The sequence below is a fragment of the Martes martes genome (genome assembly GCF_963455335.1).
Source record: "Martes martes genome assembly, chromosome: 9".
Lineage (NCBI taxonomy): Eukaryota > Metazoa > Chordata > Mammalia > Carnivora > Mustelidae > Martes > Martes martes.
The window spans coordinates 127249566-127268707 of record NC_137896.1 but is presented as its reverse complement, the minus strand read 5'-3'; the positions used below and the strand labels follow the sequence as shown (position 1 = coordinate 127268707).

General features: G+C 50.2%; 1 protein-coding gene across 6 annotated transcripts in view; it reads right to left on the bottom strand.

Annotated features, from left to right (window-relative positions):
* Positions 1-19142, bottom strand: part of CYRIA (CYFIP related Rac1 interactor A) — a 105603-nt gene that overhangs the window by 38932 nt on the left and 47529 nt on the right. For 3 of the 6 annotated variants that reach the window (XM_080814334.1, XM_080814333.1, XM_080814336.1), the window contains one exon: positions 9851-9946. The exons of the other annotated variants lie outside the window; for them this stretch is intronic. The gene's annotated coding sequence lies outside the window, so the exon portion shown is untranslated. The remainder of the gene's footprint in view (positions 1-9850; positions 9947-19142) is intronic. 6 annotated transcript variants of the gene reach the window in all.

The following is a 19142-nucleotide window of genomic DNA, read 5'->3' as shown; positions in this document are numbered from 1 at the left end:
AGAGCAGGGTCTGGAATCCAATTCCACGTGACCTCTAAGCACTAGTTTTGGCAAGTGCCTCCCTGGAATTTTTTTTGAAGTATGAGTTTGGAAACCAGGGTGTGCAGAAGGAGCCCCCTGACTCCTCCCTACTCTTTGACCCCTCTCTGGTAAAACAAAATCCCCTCCCCCGAGTGAGCTCTGCGTCTCTGCTCACCCACCATGCTGCGTTGCTATGTCATAGTGCTTATCAGTCTGGACCCTGACTGCACGCTTGCTTATCAGTCTGGACCCTGACTGCACGCTTTCTCCCTTACCTCTCTCAAGGTCAAGTCTTGGGCAGGGCTGTTTTATACCTTACTGTATCCCCTGCACTTAGCACAGTTCCTGGCCCACAGTTAACACTAAAACATAGTAAGCCATCCTTAACTGCTCTGCCCAGTGGTTCCAAAGCATCAATTAGTCTAAAGCAAAATAAGAAAAATAAAGGCTATGTCATGAGCCTTGCCGAAAACTAAAGCTATTCAAACATTTTTATGTAGCAGTGTTTTTATTTATTTTACAAAGCAACGGTGAGAGTTACATCCTAAATCCCCAAAGTTTATTTGTAAATTTTACTGGTTTATGAAATTTAAAAATCTTGGAACTGCTAACCCGGTCAGTTACTTGCCCGGACTCGGGAACAGAGCTCCAGGGGGAGCCTGGTCTCTGCTCTCAGGCCATTGCCTCTCCCTGGATCCTGCTACCAGCCTTTATCTAAAGTCTGACCTTCTAACTACAACAGTGCTCCAAGATTTGCCCAGCAGAACAGAGAAGAGCAGGCCATCTCCAAATTTATGAGTGTTTCTGGGACTATCTGTGAATTCAGGAGGGCTAGTAAGACAATCTACCTTTCAACCTGAAAAAAATACCTCTCGACTAAAATAAAGATACATTGCTTAAACAAAATAAGCACCTGTTTTGCTGGGGGGAGAGGGGGATATATACCAATGGAATGAAATAGCTCAGCTTATAAATTCAGCTGGAATTTGCTAAACCAGGTTAGCAATTTTAGATAACTGGGCTGGGTTGGACTTCCCGTCTCCATCTGCCACTTGTGTAACGGTTGTCTGTTGTGTTGCCGAATGGGTTGCCAAGAATCCAACAGATGAGTTCATTCTGAGATGAAGGAGAAAAGCTGAAGTAGAGTGAGTCTATTAAAGCACTTTCATCTGACAATAAAAATGAGTTAATGGCTAAAATGTGTTTTCAAAACGTTTTAACACTACAAGTAATGGCACTCAAATGGGAATATGCCTTGAATATTCTCATCGATCATTAATACCATGGTGTCCCTCAAAAGGGCTTGGCATTCCCCGTGGAATTCAAACTGCTAGAGTCCAGTCGTAAGAAAATCCGTGGGAATTCTCAAAAAAAAAAATTATATATATATATATATATATATATATAGAGAGAGAGAGAGAGAGAGAGAGAGAGACACCATTATGGAACAGAACGATTAAGTGCAGGTTTAAAATAGCCCTTTCAATATCTGAGCTCAGTTTTCTAAAATAAACTATTAATCTCATCATAGCTAATTTCCCCATAAACATCAGTATTAAAGCAGCAAAAAGCCTCCAAGAAATGAGGGCAAAATCCAATTCTTTTTTAAGGAATGAAAGTCAACATGTCCCCCAATTTCAGATGTTCGTGAAGATGGAAACAACCCGACTGGGCTTTGCTCTGGACAAGCCCACCGCTGGGAAGTCATTAGTAAATTTGTTCCCTTCTACTTGTGAAATCAAGAACACAGTTATGGGGACACCTGGGTGGCTCAGTTGCTAAGCATCTGCCTTCAGCTCAGGTCATGATCCCAGGGTCCTGGGATCGAGCCCCACATCGGGCTCAGTCGGGAGCCTGATTCTCTCTCTCCCACTCCCCCTGCTTGTGCTCCCTCTCTCGCTGTGTCTCTATCAAATAAATAAATAAAATCTTTAAAAAAAAAAAAAAAAAGAACACGGTTATGAGCAAACGGGTTGGTCAACCTGCCCCTGACCGAGGAGGAGGGCCGACAGTCTCAGCCCACCCAGGCCAGTTCTGCCTAATTTCAAAGGGAAAGTGACCCCTTGCAGAGCCAGCAGCCTGAGGACCTAACCGCTAGTCTTGGAAATGTCTTTTGTCTGGTGGTTAATTTATTCGACTTCTCTGGGATGGCCTCAGTTTAGAAACTGAAAGGAAACACCAAGAAGTTACTTAAAATTTGGGCTATCCAGACCATCAGTGATTTAAACACTGTCCGTCCTCTTGGATTATAAATCTCCTTTTTCCAGAATTCCCTCTCGGGTAAGCAGCTCAACAAGCAACCAGCCCCCCTTCCTCCCAGGGACGAGCTGCCGAGAGGTCCTGCTGGACGTGCTCTGGGTCAAACCCGCCTCCCTGATTCTGCTCCCCTGTCTCTTCTCCTCTCCCCTCCCTCAGTGTTCCTTCTTAAGTTTCCTCCTCCTCCATCTAACCTTCAAATGTCCGTCTCCAACTGTCTCTCTTCCCACTTTTCCCGGCCTCCTAGGTGACACCCTCTGGACTCCCAATTTTTGCCTGAAAGACTTCCTAAGACTTCTCAAACCCTAGCCCCAAACTCGACCTTCCTCCTCACCTTTAGGCCCACAAATCTAAGTGAATTTCCTGAAAGCACAGCAATTTGGGTTTGGGTTTTAATATCTGCCGCAAATATCCCTCCCTTCCCTTATTCAGCGAAAGGCATCGTCATTCAACCAATTGTATGAGCCGGAAACCCGAGTGTCATCTGAGATTTCTGTACCCACTACACTCCCTAGATCCATTCTCTATCCCAAACTGTCCACGTCACTTTCACATCTCCCCGAGATCCGCCCCTCCCCATGCCTCCTGCTTGCCACAGTATCTCCTTATCGCCCCCAGTCACCATCCCCACCCCCACCCTCGCACCCCCACTAATGCAGCACCAGATACCCCAAGCACCTCAGATCACAGACTCGTCTCCGAGGGTGTCACAGGAAATGCCACATGCAAAATGGATGCTGGTGGGTTAAATCTCTTCCATGTCTGTTACCTTATAATATAACATGAAAAAAAAAAAAAAAAAAAAGGATTTCCCCTTGTCTCTGCCTGGTTTTCATTCCATGGGCAGCTGTGTCCCACAACATTCGTGCTTGAAGTTTCTCTGCCTCCACAGTTCCCTGTCAGCGGATGAAATACGTCCTAGCAGGTTGACACGGACGGGGCCGCTATTGGAAGAAATTCTTCTGGGAAGTGAAAGCCGCCTGGAGAATCCCACCCACCCCAGGGCTGTGGGTTGACTTCATGCGTAAGTCTAGATTTTCAGATGTCGAGTTTTCTTAAACTGGGGCCCATCTGTACACCGAAGGAGATTTGGAATTGGCATGTCAAAGCATTAGGGGTATTACTTCCCAGATCAAATTTATCTGGGGGAGGGGGGGGCGGCTGGAATGTAAAAAATTAGGGAAGTGTCAAAAAGACCAACAAAAGCCATTTGGCATACTAAAAACCTGAAGAATTTGAAGCCAAGGGAGGCTGTCATGCCCCATTCCATCTCAAGCATGAAGGGCAGCGAAGCGCCTGAAAACCTCCCTTGAAATCTCACAGACAGGAGTGGTTCTGCTTTGGTTTCCAGTTTCTGAAGCCAGCCGTCGGCTTGATTTCAAAGTATTGTCCCCAGCAGACCAAATCAACATTTTTAAATGATTTTTAAAAATTTATTTATTCATCAGAGAGAGAGAGAGAGAGAGAGAGAGAGAGAGGGAGCGCTCACAAGCACAGGGCGCAGCAGGCAGAGAGAGAAGCAGGCTCCCCACTGAGGAAGGAACGCTCTGCGGGACCCGATCCCAGGACCTGGGATCACGACCTGAGCCGAAGGCGGATGTTCAACTGAGCCACCCAGGTGTCCCTAAACTAACATTTCCAATTAAATCCCTGGCTTGAACCCCCAAGCAAGTGACGAGGACCATCAGCCGAGGCAGGGACGGGAGAGGTGAGTAGGGAGGGTTTGCTGAGCACCGGGAGATGTGGCATCCAAGCCAGGTGCTTCCTGAGACAGACTCCATGGCTGAGTGGGACGTGGGGTTAGCTGAGGGGAAGGAAGGTGCGTTTTAGCATCCATGCTTTCCAAGCTGGCTGTCAAATTAAGAGGAGTACAATTTTTAAAAACATGCTACTGAGGGCCATAACATCTGACCCAGAGCTCCCTTTCAAGTTGCAGCTCTTTGAACGCTATGTACTTTGGTCGCACCAGAATATGGACAGTGCCAACAGCTCTGGCCTCCTTCTTGTTTTTGTTTTTTTTTTTTTTTTTCCCCTCCCTTTGCTTATGTTATTCCTTTCGCCTGGAATGCCCTTCTCCTCTCCTCTGCCTACAGATGTTCTGTCTGTCTTTCAAGACCCAAATCAAATAGCATGTCCTCCCAGAAACCTCCTACCTGACCCCCAGGCTGAATAAGCCCCCCTCCTTGCTGTGAGTTCTTGCAGGGACTAGGTCTTCTTCATTCTCAGAATGTCACCCATTTCAATCCATCCTCCTTCCTCCTCCCCACGGGGCACCAAACGCAGGTCCCGCGCGGCAGGCACACAGCCCCCCTCCCTTAGGTCTGCTGACACGGATCGGAAGAATGAGACGAGCAGTCACGGCATAGGAACGGCACTGAGATGTCAGCTGGGAATCCACTCAACAGAGAAAATAGTCATGGGTACAAGGAAGAGGTCAGAGAAAAAGAAGCATTTCCCAAAATAGAAATATCCCCGGGTGCCTGCCTCATTTGTTTTACGATCGCGGATGACTTCAAGAATCTCATGGAAGTCAGCCTTCTCGGGGAAATGCACACAACCACAGACCCACTTTTTTTTTTTTTTTTTGCATGTAATTCCAGGAGGTACTATAAACACACCGAAGCCTGGGAATGGAAATTCCTCATCTGCTTTAAAATCACCGATTTCAGTGTATAGGCCAAGGCAGGCATCTTCACGTGTGTGGATCATGGACCACACTGAAAAGGAGGAAGTCATTTGGTGGGACTACCATGTGTTCTGGACACTTTGGGCAAGTCCTTCTACTTTTCTGAAGCGGAGTTTTCCTCATCTGTAAAATGCAAATCATAACACTTCCTTTGCCAGGTTGCTTTTGAGGAAGTGGAGGTAATGCCGATTAGGTCGTCTAGGTCGCTGGAGGGGTTATCGGCCCACAGCCGGCCCCTGACAAGAGATACTCGTTTCCTGCACCTCCTGTCGTGCAGAGCAGAAACTGCAGCCACAATGCAAACAAGTCATTTCCCTTTTAGCAATAAATACTGCGCTGCTGTTTCTGGGCAAGAAGAAAGCCCACTCAGATCACCGCCTCCATGAGGACGTGAAGCCGGGTGCTGCACGGCTGCTGCGCGCTCACGGCCTGGCTATTAATCACACAAGAGCCCATTTATGACAAATACAGGTCCCTCCCTTTGCATGACAAGGCGTATGGGTCCACAGAGCCCCATTATCCAAAAAAAACAGAGCATTGTGGGCGACACAGGCGAAGCCGAGTGCACACACACAAGCGGACATTGTAAGGCTGTTTGCACAACCCCGCAGTGCTCCTCGAGGATTTCCTGCCAAGGAGACATTTAGATCTCATAGTCTGCAGCAGACATTTGCTCATTCAACATGGCTTCGGGCAGTGGGATGGAGAAACCCGGGCGCGTGGCCCCCTCTGCTGGCCATCTCGGGAACTGCATGCCAGGGACACTTGGCTGATGGTGCTCTCAAGATCCCAGCCTCTTCTCTCCTTTCCCTTCTAAGTCTTGCAGTGCAACAGGCAGGAGCTTGGGGGATCTGGAGAGCCTAGTTCACATCTCTACGGTACCATGTGTTAGCTTCAGACCTTGGACAAGTCAGATCCTACTCTCCTAGATGAGTCCACAGCACTCATTTGCCTGTGGCCTGGCTTACCCTAGAGGATAGCAGGGTGGGGTGCCTGCCGATGGCCAGTGTGCAATGCACACCTGCCTCCGGGAGGGTGGGTGTTGTCCTTGACCTCTGGGACTAGGAAAGGAAATCAACAAGCGCCTCCTGGTAATGTCTTTGCTTTAAACTGTAGCCGGCATTTAGAGCGGAAGCATGACTCTGTCTTGTGTCTCATCTCTGATGATTTTTTCAAATTGCACGCCCCCCCCCCCCACACCTTGCTTTACATCATGTGCCTTGTCGGCAGAGGCAGCACTCCTTGAACTCCTTCAGGTGAGCTGTGATCTGCTTCCTGATTGATGTTCTGCATGGCAACGGCAACACGGAGTTGGGTTGAATCCCGGCCAGCATATGAGCTGGGTGGTCTTAATCAATGTTGCTTAACAACATTTATAACCTCCCTGAGTCGGAGTTTAGATAGGAGTAAAACAGAGATTATTTCAACCTCTTCAAGGGTGGCCATTGGAAATAATGAGACAACCATAGGTAAGCAGCCAGATGCATGAACGGTAGCTGACATAACTCACTATTACTCTTGTTCTTTTTATAGTTCCAACCACTGTTCTTAGTTCTGTCCTCCCTAGTTCTGTCCTCCAGGCCATGATGAAGAATCCCACTTTCCTGCGCAGTTACGGATATCCGTGAGGGTTTTCCATACCATCTTAGAGAGGGAGGCTGACGACTTCCAAATTCGTATCTGTTGCTTTAATCCTCTCATTTGAACTCCCAATTCATATATCTAATAGATGACTTGACTCTAATAAACAACTGAAACTGAACACACCCAAATTACACCTGCCCTGCTCCAGTCTTCCCTAACTCAGCCAGGGACAATTCAGATGCTCAGTCCAAATGCTCAGTCCGAAAAGGCTGGTGTTATCCTAGACTTCTCTCCTTCTCTCATACCCCATAACCAAGCTAACAAATCCCATCAGCTATACTTTGAAGATGTACCTTGAATCCAATTGCTTCTCACACCTGTCATCACCAGTGCGCTAGACCAAGCCACAAGCCATCACCTCTTGCCCAGAGTATCAGAATTGCCCCTTAAACAGATTTCCCAGCCCTGCTCTTGCCTGCTCGCAATCACTTGGTTAATTGCCTGTCTGGCAGCGGTAATGATATTTTAAAGTTGCATCGTGTCACTCTGCTTAAATCCTTTTAGCAGTGTCGTATTTTACTTAGAGTAAGGTAAAAGATCCTTATCATAGTCCACAAGTACCTTTGTGATGGTATCTCAACGTGGTTCATCTCCTACAACCTCCCCTCCTTCACTCTGCTTCAGCCATCTCTGCCTCCTCACCTTTTCGATTTTGAACTTACCACATATCTTTCTGCCACAGGACCTTTGCACTTGTTAGTCCTTCTACCCAGAATGCTTTCCTCTAATACATCTGCATGGTTTTTCTCTAGGCCTCTGTTCAGGGTTAATTTTTCAGTGGAGCCCAACCTAACCACACAGTCCAAAATAGGATTTCACCTCACCTCACCACCAACCTCCCCCAACCCTAGTCACTGTCTTTATTTTTCCTTTACATCTCTATTACCATTGACATATGTACCTTCAACTCCTAGACTAGGGCCTGACACATAGTAGGAACGCCACACATGATCATTCATTCATGAACAGAACTCCCATGAGCCCATGGAGCTTCTCTGTCCACAAAAGCTATCTTTTTTCCTCCATATCCCTCCGGAGGAGAGGCTGTCAGGTCATTTGCATAAGAATGAGGGAGAAGTTGTCACTGCAGGGGATGGGGAAATGCTGGCCAGTGAGCATGGTCCTAATAAGGAACAGTATGAAGGTGTAAAACAGAAAGTATTTTGGAGGGGAGGGGAGGGAGGGAGAGAAGGTCAGAAGACTCAGCTGAGGACTGGTGATACAGGAACTTTGCAATGAGAGAGCAGGAGCAAGGACATTCCTGGGCAGACATGCAGCTTGACATCTTGGATAGGTCAGATGGTTATGGTGTCACCCAAGTCCTAAAGGACACAGGACATGCCATTGACCATAATGCCTCTGTAAAGCCACCAAGTGCACAGAGAGCCAGGGGCTCGGCATCCTAATCTCATTTTAGCCACTCATTTGCTGGAGAACCTTGGGGAAGGTCATTTCCCGGCTCTGAGCCTCATCCTTATCATCTGTTGCCCACAAGGACTGGCCTAATGAACTGGGAAGTCCGCCCTGTCCCAGTGTCCTAGGATTTTGTACAGTAAAAATGTGCAACAATTTCCAAACATGCATCCAGGAAATCTAATGTCAGATCATGAGCTAAGTTCATGAGAACGGGGGATGCACTTTCCATGTCACTCACAGCAGTCCCCACTGACAGCACTTTCTGCAAAAGCTGCCCTGGTCTTGCTCCTCGAAGCCATTTAGATTTCACGTTCTTTGGCAAGGACAGTGGCGACAGACCCCCAGCTCTTTCGAATGTCCCGTGCTGTACGTGAATTGGCCACTGCTGCCATCAGGGAGTGCTAGAGAGTTAGCCTGTGAAAAACAGCAATGATTCCGGAATCTGGCGGAATGCTGATACGACTCCAGAGAAACTGGTCTGAGCCCTTGCGCACGCTGGAGGCAGCAAATGTCATGAAACACGTGGGTGTGCAAACTACAAATGATTTTCGTATCTACAACAAAGCGGCCCCAAAGTAGCTCTATGAAGCCATGCTCGGACAGCCTGGCTTCATCTCTCCTGTGTCTCCAAAGATCTAATAGAACATTCTCTTATTCCGACCCCTTTCCTTTGGAATTTGAGAAGCAATTGAAGAAGATCTGCCATGTCCCAGCCCGAGAAGCCCAAATCAGCTCTCGCCGCAACTGTAATAATAGCACAATTGTGACATCAAGGCCCTAGGTTGGGGATAATTTGCAAACACCAAAGCTCTGTCTTTTGGCTTTCAAATTTCAAAAAAAAAAAAAAAAATCCACATGATGACAAAACAGTGATCTTAACACAGATCCCAAGGCTTTGGAAGTCTAGTTACATTGCCCAAGAAATGGCAGCATTTCGTTGGAATAAGTAATAAGCTTTTTCAAAATTTCTAGAAAGTACTATTTTAACCAAAGATTTTGTTTAGTTGGCAATACTCTACTGGTTCTGTTGGGCTACCTATCAATTTATATTCAATATAATTAAGCTGATGCCCCATCGCCAAAGATTTCCAACATCTCTGCTCACCCAGGCCACTTGCTCCCGAGTTTAAATGACCTCTTCCTTCCGAGGACCCTAGTATCCTCAATACCTAGCCGAGTCCTTCAGAGAGTATAGAAAGTTGGTGAATGGTCTAATGAAGAAGTACATGAACATTTGCTTATTTTAGAGACCTGTGCTCAGTAAGACTCGGTCACTGCAAAGCACAGTTCAGTGCGGGCAAGAAGCCATGTACAAAGCCCACCATAAAGGATGGGATCTTCTAGGGAGGACTGTGGTTTGTGTTCTGGACAAGGGGAGCAGGAGGAGAGGTGGCTTATCTGGGTTGGAATAAACTGGAAAGTTCTCACGTAGAAGGAAGCGTTGGAGTCTGGAGGGAGAAGCTCTCAGTGGACATCTGGCTACTGGTGAGACCAAGGAGCTGGATGGAAGCCAAGCCTCGGTTCCTCATTGTTGAGATCACACACTCTTGGCGGGAGTGGGCATGAGGGATCTTGGGAGTGACAACTGTCACATGCTCAGCTTTGTGATCCCCGGGCAGATCCCAGTCTTCTGTTCATGATGAAGTAGTGGGACCGGTTTTGCTACAAGCATTTACACCTGTTCTCAAGATAGTTCTCTGCCAAGTAGACTTCCATCCTCCACTGGCCAGGGGTCTGTCCTGGGTGGGGGCCATGTCCCCTGCCCTCTGCTTCTCATCAGACCCCGGGATCCCTCACACGCCACCCCTCCTAGTCATTCCTGCTTACCTGTCTGCCTCTCTTCCTAGAAGGTGAAAACCTCCAGGACAGGAGTCAAGACTTATGCTTGAATCCACAGCAGGCCGCTCGGGGAATATGTATTCGCTAATAAATGAAAAAAAAAAAAAAAAAAAGAATGGAGAAATGACAGCATGAAGGCCAAAATCGGTATCCAAGATCTCCTGAGTCCCAGCCATTTACTTAGAAAGAGAAAGAGGGATGGAAGGAGGATGGGCAGGCAGGAGGGGGAGACAGAGTGAGAGGGAGGGATGAAAGAAAGAAGGGAGAGGAGAAAGGAAGGAAGAAAGGAAAGAAGGAGGGAGGGAAGGAAGGAGAGAAGGAAAGAAAGAAGGGCAGGAAGGAGGGAGGGAGAGAAGAAATGTGTTTCCCCCTTTCACCTAGTTTAATAAAGATATAACTAGTTTCTGGCATATGGAGAGGCAGACAGGGATCTCAGGCTATGCTGGAAAATTGAAAGAAAGAAAACTGGAGTCATCTGAAAGGCAAACTACAGCCTCGGGGATGCACAAGTGAAGTGAAGACCGGCGGCAGGCTCGGAGATAGCCTGCCTCCCCGGCTCTCGGAGGAGGTAGCCCGCGACTCGCTCTCACGAAGAGAAGCCTGTGACCAGCCCCGCCCTGGGCCCTGCCAACAGGCTGCAGGGGCCCAGCTGGGAGAAGCCCAAGGTCAGGGACAGAAATGACAAAATAATATGTCTCAGGGCTGTGATTCCCATTTGTGGATGCCTCTTTGTTTTTTAAAGATTTTATGTATTTATTTATTTTGAGAGAGTGAGCGAGAGAGAGAGAGTGCGGGCGAGCTGGGGGAGGGGCAGAGGGAGAGAGAGTCTTAAGCAGACTCTCTGCTCTGTGTGGCGCCCGACGTGGGGCTGGACCTCAGGACCCTGAGATCATGACCTGAGCCAAGATCGACAGCCAGACGCTCACTGACTGAGACACCCAGGCACCCCCATAGATGCCTCCTGGACTCAAAATTCTTGCCCGGGGAGAAAGCACCCCCCGGCAGGTGGGTCGGCAGGAAGAGTCCCGGCTCAGGGGACGAGGGGCCGCTTTGGTCACCTTTCCTACCACAGGTCACCGCCCACACAGAGGGCCCTGAAACCGAAATCCTGGGGGATCCAAAGACCACTTGGGTCATCCCCTGCTTCCCCAAGTCCTCATGGTCAGATGACCACGGTCACAGTCAACAATACTCCCGCGCTCCATGCTGTTTCAAGCTTGCTCACAAATTATCTCATTTGATTCTCATGATGCCCTTCAAAAGCAGGTACCTTGTTTAGTTTAAAGAATTGTGAAAGTGATGTCTTCCTCTCGCACGGAGCTTTTTTTTCTTGGAGCTTTTCTTCGGGCAAAAGCAAGAGCCTGCAGTTAACAGTCTGTCCACTAAGAGGCATTCTCGCCCCACATTAGAATTGCCAGACCAGGTCAGGGTAGGGCCTTTGTACAAAGTCAGAAGTTGTAAAAAGGACAACTCAGCGGGATTGAGTTCAAAGTCCTGGATATTTTCTAAACCTTATTCCTGTCCTCTTCGTAGTAAAAAGTGTTCAGATTCGCAGCTGTACGACCCAATGCTTACTTAATACCATAACTCACTTAATTCCCGTTCAAGGTCATTTCCAAAGCACTGATCTTAACCAGGCTGCCAACAGGGGAGCCATGGCAATTGGGGGAAATAAAATCAATAGACTCCACCTTTTGGGTAAGTAATCAGCCTCCCCATCTGCTCTCGCTAATTTCCCAAGTCATGTTTTCCTCCAAGGGAAACATGGCTTGTGGCTGAATCACCTTGACTCCAGCTGGAATGCAAGAGAAAGAAAAAATGGAGGAGGGTGGAGGGGAAGCCTGAAATTCTATCCCAAGCTCATCAAAATGAGTTTCTATAGTTTACTTTGGCACACCTGGAAACCCTCTGGAAGTGTAAATTAGGACAGCGGGAGATCCTCCATTAGTGACGGTCCCGCAGCCCAGTGCGAGGCTGTGATTACGCGGACGGACAAAGTTGCTCTCAGGGAGAGAGGATGCTCCTGCAGGAAATCCATAATACACACAAACCCCAGTAAAGTCGCCGAGGGACTTCCCTGTTTGGATGGATCCACCAAGACCGCAGTTAAACCAAACAAACAAACTCGCCGAGTTTATCTCCAGATTTATGTTCAAGGCCAGCCCCACACTCGATGACTCAACCACGCACTATCCTGATTTCAACTTGACCTGCAGCTGGGGTTCCCGGGCTGGTGTCCGTGGCCGCAAATGACGACGCTTGAGAGCTCTGCTCTCCATCTGCTTTGGGGCTCGCCGCCCTGCAGATGCTTGATAGGGTTTCGGTAGCATCTTAGTCCCACTTGAAGATGACAAATTTTTATGCCAAAACGAAGTCTGAGGCTGCCCTTGGGGTTGGTACCAGCTGAGAAGCCCAGTAATGAAATGACTTCGGTCCTGTGGTGCCCAGTGGAGTGTGGGAAGCACCGGGGAGAGACAGTGGAGACACCCGCTTACCTTCCCCGACCAGCCTGCGGCCTCAGCCATACCCTGGAGAAGCCCCGCCCTAGACTAAGGACTGGAAGTTCCAATGTCAAATCCCCTTTTCACCCTGTAGCTCAAAAGCAAGCTGTTGTTTTAGGACGAAGAAAATCAGAAGTTTCTCCTGTACTGGTTTAACATGTATTTTGTTTTATGAGTGTTTCATTTATTGATCCCACTTGGCACACATGGAAGTTCACAGGGACAGCTTTTGCCGAGCCCTGCTGTGGGCCAGGTCTTGGCCTAAGTGCTCTATACACAGGATCCCGATCCTGGAGCCTGGGACTGGATAGGTGGGAAGGTTTTATTCTCCTCACTGTTCACACTGCCTCCTACCCCCCGCCCCAGCCTTAGTCTATTCACCTAAAAAAAAAAAAGATCAGAGTTAGACCAGCTGATCTTACAGATTCCTCTAAAGAGTAAGCTTTTCTTCTTAATTTTTAAAAAAGTATTTATTTATTTATTTGAGAGAGAGAGCGTGTGAGCACACAAGCAGGGGTAAGGGCAGAGGGAGAGAGAGAATCTCAAGCAGGGTCCCCTCTGAGCGCGGAGCCTGATGCAGGGCTCGATCCCACGATCCTGAGATCATTACCTGAGCCAGAATCAAGAGTCAGACGCTTAACCGACTGAGCCACCCAGGAGCCCCTAAACAGTAAGTTTTTATGAAATTTCGAAGGCAAAACTCTATATAAGTGTTCGTTAAAATAGAAAACCCGGGTGTTTAAATGCAACACTTGCTTACTTAAGAAGAAAACAAAAAACAGAAATCAACTCGGTGTATGCAGTGATACTTAATCTGGCCCCCCAATACTCGGTCCATTACTGCCCATCAGCTGGCACCTCAGAACCGTGCCCAGTGGCCCCCCTGGGGCGTTCAGACCAGCCACTCGCCAGCTCAGCACTGGTCCCGGCAGGACCCACGAGGGGCACAGGCGCACGTGGCCAGCGCCACCTCCCTGCCCTCTGCCGGGGAGCGCGTTGGCATGGCGACGCCTGAGCCAGTCTTCCCTGGCTCCCGCCCTTCCCTTTCAGGCTATTATCACTGTGTGAGATCTTGCCCCAGAAGAACAGAGAAGTCCTGAGGGCGAGCTCTGATGTCAGGGGAGAACAAGCGAGTCTTTGTCGGCCCTTCAAGGAGAGGAGGCCCGGCCGGGGCTCCTGGCGCACACAGAGGGGCCTGTGCTCTCTCACTGCGGCCCAGCGGGCCCGCTCCAGTCCTGCCTGCGTGGTGGGGCCTTCACAGCACATCCGGAGCCCTCTGCTTCCCCCCACCCCGACGTGGAGCTGGACGAAGTGGAGGGAAGCCCACCGGGTTCTCTCAGGCCCGCCCATACCAACACGCACAAGCGCTCCCAAGCAATCCCTCTCTCCCGAGCTGTTCCCCACCTCCCGTTCCCAGTGACTCCCTCATCCCTCCATCACCCCCGTGGAGCGTTCTCCTCCTCACCACCCGACATCTGCCTGCGACATCCAGCCTCCATCCCCTCCTGGCCACCACGCCCACTTGGAACCACCTCGGTGGCCTGAGCAGCCTTCGGGCTCAGGGCTCTCTCCTGCTGCCTCCGGTCTCCTCATACGTTCTGATGGCCACATGCTGCTCCACGTCTGAGACTGGACTGCTCAACACTGTTGCTGACTTTGGCTTCGAAATGCCTTCTTTTACGACCAGATCTGCACTCGGAAGACGCTTAATAAATAGCTCTTCAATGCTGGAAGCCACAGTGCATCCCCAAAACTGACTTTTAATAAGATATTCAACGAAGGCTTCAGATCAAAATAAAAACCAGCTAATATGAATTGGGTCCTTACCATGTGCCCGGCACCGCTCGGAACAGACACCTAGACTAGCTCCTCAAACCAGCACAGCAACCCCGAATGGCAGGTGCCGTCGACTTTCTCACTCTACAGACAAGGAAACTGCTGGAGGGGAGATGTGGTCACTGACCGAACTCAGCAGCTAGCGGGCGGGACAAGAGGCTTCTGACCCAGACGGTGGTGTGGCTCCAGTCTGAGCTCTGAACCATAAAGTGACCCCGTGTTACTGAGCCAAACCTTGCCTGCGGTCCTCGCCGAATGCACAGTATCATGTCATTCCCCCAAACTCGGGACATGTGCCTTTGCAGATGGCATCACATTTCCAGGCTCCAGGAATCCCATGAAATGGCAACTGAAGACAGAATGTTGGGTTTCCCTGTTCCCCTTCTCCCTGGATGGGCCGCACGGTCCGGAGAAGAGCCAGGTGGTGTGCAGGGGAGCGAGCTCTGTGGAGGAGACACGTCCCCAGCCTGCTTTCCGCGGTAACAAATCTCTCCCAGAGCACCTCTGCCCATTTGCAGATCAGATGAAGTCCCCATCCTGGGCTACTGGGCCGGCAGTTTCCGAGTGCCAGAGAAAAGCAGGCTCACCCTCAGGGCTAAGCCAAGCACTCCTAGCTGATTCTCCTACCTTCCAGCCGAGGGAAGGCGCACGGCGCTGCAGGGAGCTGGAAAACTGGAAGAAGGAGCAGAACAGGGATGGCGGCCACACCAGGGCTCAGGGCATCGGGATGGGGGTGGGGGTGGGGTGGCAGGCCGAGCCCCTTCAGTCTGAGAACCATGTCGGCTGTTCGGAGGTCCCAGAGGATGGAGGCCTGTCAGGTGAGGGGTCCAGATTCTCACCTTCCAGAGGCGCTTCCTGGTGGGGTGAGGCGGATGCGAACCCCACACCCCACACCGGCATCCTGCAGGGCTGAGTGAAGACCCAGCATCACGCAAGGACTCTCTCTGGGGTCAAGTTCAGAAATGCAAAGCCCTGAACCATCAAGCCCAACCGCCTCATAGTGACGATGCAGGAGGGAAGGCGTGTCCAAGGTCAAATGGTCAGTTAGGACCACAGCCTGGTCTAGAACCTGAGTTAACCCTGATGCCACAGCCATCCTTTTCGTCCTTCCTTTTCTCTTTCTTCCCCTTCTTTTCAAACTTCACCTTCTGTCTGTTAAGGGCATCCAAAGGAAATGCTTACTTGCCCTGAGAAAGTCAGGGTTGTGGAGCGAAGAGGGCCGGAGAAAGCGCACAGTGAGGTGTTTCCTTAGAGGGAGAAGAGAAGAAATCCAGATGCTCTGTCTTCCACTCAGCCTAACCCATCAGGAAGAACAGACAGATCCCCCCAAAAGCGAGAGATGAGGAAGCCCTAGCGGATCCTCCTGGCTCTCCAGGAGGAGAAACGGAGATGGGGTGTGCGTCATGGGGCTGCCCGGGTCTCCCGGAGACTCCAAACTGAGCAAACAGTCACTCCCTAAACTGCTTGCTGTTGAGATGTTTAAGCCTACGAGGAATGAAGGAGTGCCTGGCTGGCTCAGTCAGTATAGTGTGCTACTCCTGATCTTCGGTCATGAGTTTGAGCCCCACATTGAGTGCAGACATTGCTTACAAAACAAAACATACAAACAAACAAAAAAACCCGGGACTAAGCCTACTAGAAATGGGACAAGGTTAGTTTCAGAGATGGCTCTGTAAGGAGGGAAGTGTCCCTAGTGCCCACAATGAGAACTTATTGTTTTATCAAGTAGTAAACTCCCCATCCCTGGAAGCAAGTAAACAGACACCTGCAGGGCAAGCTCTAGAGAGTTTGCCGACACCACAGGGATCTGGAGTAGACTCCGTGGTGAGATGCCACTGCTCTGCCCAGTGCTGCCTTTCAGAGTTCTAGGTGGGAGCCATGTCCAAGGGTGATTCTCTGCTGCTCCTCTCTGTGCTGTCAGAAGGGCGGCCCAGTATGCGCAGCAGGCGAGGGGACAACTGCCAGATGGCCTGACTCCTGACCGCCGAGTAGTTGTGGGCCTTGGACAAGCTGCCCCGTGGTTGAGTCTCAGTGTCCTCTTCTGTCAGTGGACATCCTGGGGTGTGTGTGAACCCCTGGTGCTGGGAAGCACACGGGTCGCAGCACACCCAGGGAGCGTGCAGGTCGGCAAGGCCACTTCTACCCCATCCATTCCTCTCCCAGCCGGTACGTGTGGCTGGAGGGCTTCGGCGCTGGGCTGTTAGGCTAGCATAGATTCTAAGCAATATATACCTGAGTATGTGTGTGTGCGTGTGTGTGTACACACATACCTGTATAGACACACACAGAGTGTACACATATATACATGTGTCTGGGTACACACACACAGACACACATTTACATATATATGTATACATATATATATATATTTTCCCCCCTATGAGGAAGCTAGAGAGACAGACACAGTTCTAAACCTCTCTGGCAGTTTTCACCGGGAAGCAACAGACCTAGTTTTCTGGAAAGCTGAATTTTGCTACCAGAGAGCGCCGGCGCAGGCTATACCATTACATCAGTGTTCCTGGAAGACGGGGATGGATTCCTCCTCCTCCTCCTCTTGCCACTTCTTTCCGTGGTCTCTCTCAGCCTAGTCCGCTCACTGACACCTCCACGGGGTCAGAGGAGAGAGCGACTCAAATTAGTCAATCTGATTATTTTTAGTCACTGCTGGGAACAAGGTGGGAGGCTGAGGAGCGGCTACTAATGGGTTCTCAAAAGCAGACTGCGGGCATTATGTGTCGGTTGTTCACTCTGGCGATCTTCTCTCCATCCCCACCACAGACGTTCGAACGTTGGCCTGTATTTACACGGTGCCATTCCGTGCCGAGGGTGTCTCTCAGCCAGCTCCCAACTCCTACTCACCCTTCAATGCCCAGTTCACTGGGCCCCTCCTGGAAGCCTTCCCTGACCTCCCTGGGCAGAGAACATGCTCCCTTTCTGCACTTTAACAAAAACAAAAACAGTCGAAATCAAGAGCCAGACAAGCTTAACCAACGGAGCCACCCAGGCGCTCCTCCCTCTCTGTACTTTGTTCGGGCATGGGGCTCCTGCCCACGATCTGTGTCTGTGACTGCTGGATCCTCGGTCATTGTCATGAACATGACCTCCTTGGAGGGGCGGGCACGCTTCATTTGTCTTGATGGTTTCCAGACCTAGCATAGCGTCCGACCCACGGTAGGGACTCCAGCATTCCCTGGCCAGCGACTGTGTCCTTTCTAAAAAGAACATTCTTTTTGTCCCCTTCACCTAGGAGAGGGTTAAGAGATAGCTCTTACCTATTTGCTTTCTGACTGGAGGAAAATGTATCAAGACCTAAATTCCATCATTCCCGCTAGAACAGCCCAGGCTTTTGCCAGCCACTCTCCAGTGAGAATCAAGGCTCAGGCTCTAGCCACTTCCCAGCAACGTGTACACTCAGGCTGCACACGAACCGGCCAACACTTATATTCACGAGGGCGACAGAAAGGGCCGCGTATGCATCTGCCCAGACAACTACCTCATTCTCTCCATCCGTACGAACCTACTTAACACCCGAGGAAACTCTGATCTTATGATTCTATAAGAAGTGCGTATAAAATAAGCACTTTAAAAACCAACCGCTTTTGATTGATCAGAATAAATTTAGGGTCAATAAAATTAGACCCTTTGCCTCATATGCTCCGATCTCATCAGGCTATCTATCTTTTCTTGACAAAGACTCTTCACAGGTCTGAGCTGCCCTCATGCGGACTCGACACCCTCTGTGGGTGTTCGAGGCCCCCGGCGAGCTCTCCATCCTCCCCTTCTGACTGGGACCCTCAGACTTGCCTCACCTCACGCTCCACAGTCACAATGACTGACAGGCGCAGCAGCTCTAACGGGCAGCCCTGGCTTATCCCTTTCCTCTGCCTGGAAACTCCCAAACCCCTTCCCTGAGATTGCCCGCCCTCCCCGCCGCTCACCCGTTTGGCTGCTCGTCACCTCTGGGACTGATGGAGACGACACGGCCCAGAAGCTGCCCCATTCTGTCCCCTCTGTGTGGGTCAGCAACCTCTCCTCAGGCTCCCTCATATCCACTCTTATTACAACACAGACAGTGTCGTCTGGTCCCTAGCAGGTCTCCCAGGAAAACCGTCAACCCCTCGAGGGCAGGGAGCGAATCTAGACATCATCTGTAGCCAGGGTCTACACAGACACTCACGCAGAATAAACACTCACATCTTTGCTGAACGAGCTGATCCCCTCTCTACCCCGAAGGCAAGACTTGGTAACACACTATGTGAATGCATTCCAAGAAATCGGGTAGAAGTGACCCGTGGGAGGTTCCAACGGGAAATGCCCCCTCTAGCAAACTGGTTCCACGGGGACCGATTTAGAACAGCGCCTCACTTTGGCCTAACTTGTCAGTGCGACTTTTTCAAGCAGCCTGAACGGGGGCTGGATCACGGGCTCCTAGGGCAGGGCTCCATCTCATTCATGCGTCTCCGGAGTCTGCGTACCTAATGCCCAATATGGGTTTTTGACTGGGTGGCTTATAATCTATGGGACAAGAGCATCCGTCCCTTCTTCTACTTCAGGATGCTTCAGGAATGGGGAAAAGGAAGAAAAGGGGGGAAGAGGAAGAAAAGGGAGAGGGATCTCTGGAAAGGCCAGCCAGAGCATAAAAGCCCGAGACCTTACAGGGGGCTCAGTACGAGGCCCTGCGCGATCTGATTGCTTCTCTCTACCTTCCCGTCCTTCCCCTGTCCCCTCGCTCCTCTTGCTCCAGTCCTACTGGCTGCTTGCCGTCCCTTAAAGCCCGAGAACGTTCCCACCTCAGGCTGTCGTTCCTTCGAGCCTCACTCCCTCACTCTGTTTGGGTCCTACTCCAATGATGCCGAAGCAGGGAGGCCTTTCCTTGGATCCTGTTCCCACTTGCCCCACTTTCCGTCTCTCTGGCTTGGCTTTATTTACTTATGTTTTCCTGA